The sequence below is a fragment of the Musa acuminata genome, chromosome BXJ2-2 (genome assembly GCF_036884655.1).
Source record: "Musa acuminata AAA Group cultivar baxijiao chromosome BXJ2-2, Cavendish_Baxijiao_AAA, whole genome shotgun sequence".
Classification (NCBI taxonomy): domain Eukaryota; kingdom Viridiplantae; phylum Streptophyta; class Magnoliopsida; order Zingiberales; family Musaceae; genus Musa; species Musa acuminata.
The window spans coordinates 35,060,001-35,063,214 of NC_088339.1; positions in this window are offsets into that span (position 1 = coordinate 35,060,001).

Here is a 3,214-nt window from a genome sequence, read left to right on the forward strand (position 1 = left end):
TAGGGTTTAGGGTTTAGGGTTTAGGGTTTAGGGTTTAGGGTTTAGGGTTTAGGGTTTAGGGTTTAGGGTTTAGGGTTTAGGGTTTAGGGTTTAGGGTTTAGGGTTTAGGGTTTAGGGTTTAGGGTTTAGGGTTTAGGGTTTAGGGTTTAGGGTTTAGGGTTTAGGGTTTAGGGTTTAGGGTTTAGGGTTTAGGGTTTAGGGTTTAGGGTTTAGGGTTTAGGGTTTAGGGTTTAGGGTTTAGGGTTTAGGGTTTAGGGTTTAGGGTTTAGGGTTTAGGGTTTAGGGTTTAGGGTTTAGGGTTTAGGGTTTAGGGTTTAGGGTTTAGGGTTTAGGGTTTAGGGTTTAGGGTTTAGGGTTTAGGGTTTAGGGTTTAGGGTTTAGGGTTTAGGGTTTAGGGTTTAGGGTTTAGGGTTTAGGGTTTAGGGTTTAGGGTTTAGGGTTTAGGGTTTAGGGTTTAGGGTTTAGGGTTTAGGGTTTAGGGTTTAGGGTTTAGGGTTTAGGGTTTAGGGTTTAGGGTTTAGGGTTTAGGGTTTAGGGTTTAGGGTTTAGGGTTTAGGGTTTAGGGTTTAGGGTTTAGGGTTTAGGGTTTAGGGTTTAGGGTTTAGGGTTTAGGGTTTAGGGTTTAGGGTTTAGGGTTTAGGGTTTAGGGTTTAGGGTTTAGGGTTTAGGGTTTAGGGTTTAGGGTTTAGGGTTTAGGGTTTAGGGTTTAGGGTTTAGGGTTTAGGGTTTAGGGTTTAGGGTTTAGGGTTTAGGGTTTAGGGTTTAGGGTTTAGGGTTTAGGGTTTAGGGTTTAGGGTTTAGGGTTTAGGGTTTAGGGTTTAGGGTTTAGGGTTTAGGGTTTAGGGTTTAGGGTTTAGGGTTTAGGGTTTAGGGTTTAGGGTTTAGGGTTTAGGGTTTAGGGTTTAGGGTTTAGGGTTTAGGGTTTAGGGTTTAGGGTTTAGGGTTTAGGGTTTAGGGTTTAGGGTTTAGGGTTTAGGGTTTAGGGTTTAGGGTTTAGGGTTTAGGGTTTAGGGTTTAGGGTTTAGGGTTTAGGGTTTAGGGTTTAGGGTTTAGGGTTTAGGGTTTAGGGTTTAGGGTTTAGGGTTTAGGGTTTAGGGTTTAGGGTTTAGGGTTTAGGGTTTAGGGTTTAGGGTTTAGGGTTTAGGGTTTAGGGTTTAGGGTTTAGGGTTTAGGGTTTAGGGTTTAGGGTTTAGGGTTTAGGGTTTAGGGTTTAGGGTTTAGGGTTTAGGGTTTAGGGTTTAGGGTTTAGGGTTTAGGGTTTAGGGTTTAGGGTTTAGGGTTTAGGGTTTAGGGTTTAGGGTTTAGGGTTTAGGGTTTAGGGTTTAGGGTTTAGGGTTTAGGGTTTAGGGTTTAGGGTTTAGGGTTTAGGGTTTAGGGTTTAGGGTTTAGGGTTTAGGGTTTAGGGTTTAGGGTTTAGGGTTTAGGGTTTAGGGTTTAGGGTTTAGGGTTTAGGGTTTAGGGTTTAGGGTTTAGGGTTTAGGGTTTAGGGTTTAGGGTTTAGGGTTTAGGGTTTAGGGTTTAGGGTTTAGGGTTTAGGGTTTAGGGTTTAGGGTTTAGGGTTTAGGGTTTAGGGTTTAGGGTTTAGGGTTTAGGGTTTAGGGTTTAGGGTTTAGGGTTTAGGGTTTAGGGTTTAGGGTTTAGGGTTTAGGGTTTAGGGTTTAGGGTTTAGGGTTTAGGGTTTAGGGTTTAGGGTTTAGGGTTTAGGGTTTAGGGTTTAGGGTTTAGGGTTTAGGGTTTAGGGTTTAGGGTTTAGGGTTTAGGGTTTAGGGTTTAGGGTTTAGGGTTTAGGGTTTAGGGTTTAGGGTTTAGGGTTTAGGGTTTAGGGTTTAGGGTTTAGGGTTTAGGGTTTAGGGTTTAGGGTTTAGGGTTTAGGGTTTAGGGTTTAGGGTTTAGGGTTTAGGGTTTAGGGTTTAGGGTTTAGGGTTTAGGGTTTAGGGTTTAGGGTTTAGGGTTTAGGGTTTAGGGTTTAGGGTTTAGGGTTTAGGGTTTAGGGTTTAGGGTTTAGGGTTTAGGGTTTAGGGTTTAGGGTTTAGGGTTTAGGGTTTAGGGTTTAGGGTTTAGGGTTTAGGGTTTAGGGTTTAGGGTTTAGGGTTTAGGGTTTAGGGTTTAGGGTTTAGGGTTTAGGGTTTAGGGTTTAGGGTTTAGGGTTTAGGGTTTAGGGTTTAGGGTTTAGGGTTTAGGGTTTAGGGTTTAGGGTTTAGGGTTTAGGGTTTAGGGTTTAGGGTTTAGGGTTTAGGGTTTAGGGTTTAGGGTTTAGGGTTTAGGGTTTAGGGTTTAGGGTTTAGGGTTTAGGGTTTAGGGTTTAGGGTTTAGGGTTTAGGGTTTAGGGTTTAGGGTTTAGGGTTTAGGGTTTAGGGTTTAGGGTTTAGGGTTTAGGGTTTAGGGTTTAGGGTTTAGGGTTTAGGGTTTAGGGTTTAGGGTTTAGGGTTTAGGGTTTAGGGTTTAGGGTTTAGGGTTTAGGGTTTAGGGTTTAGGGTTTAGGGTTTAGGGTTTAGGGTTTAGGGTTTAGGGTTTAGGGTTTAGGGTTTAGGGTTTAGGGTTTAGGGTTTAGGGTTTAGGGTTTAGGGTTTAGGGTTTAGGGTTTAGGGTTTAGGGTTTAGGGTTTAGGGTTTAGGGTTTAGGGTTTAGGGTTTAGGGTTTAGGGTTTAGGGTTTAGGGTTTAGGGTTTAGGGTTTAGGGTTTAGGGTTTAGGGTTTAGGGTTTAGGGTTTAGGGTTTAGGGTTTAGGGTTTAGGGTTTAGGGTTTAGGGTTTAGGGTTTAGGGTTTAGGGTTTAGGGTTTAGGGTTTAGGGTTTAGGGTTTAGGGTTTAGGGTTTAGGGTTTAGGGTTTAGGGTTTAGGGTTTAGGGTTTAGGGTTTAGGGTTTAGGGTTTAGGGTTTAGGGTTTAGGGTTTAGGGTTTAGGGTTTAGGGTTTAGGGTTTAGGGTTTAGGGTTTAGGGTTTAGGGTTTAGGGTTTAGGGTTTAGGGTTTAGGGTTTAGGGTTTAGGGTTTAGGGTTTAGGGTTTAGGGTTTAGGGTTTAGGGTTTAGGGTTTAGGGTTTAGGGTTTAGGGTTTAGGGTTTAGGGTTTAGGGTTTAGGGTTTAGGGTTTAGGGTTTAGGGTTTAGGGTTTAGGGTTTAGGGTTTAGGGTTTAGGGTTTAGGGTTTAGGGTTTAGGGTTTAGGGTTTAGGGTTTAGGGTTTAGGGTTTAGGGTTTAGGGTTTAGGGTTTAGGGTTT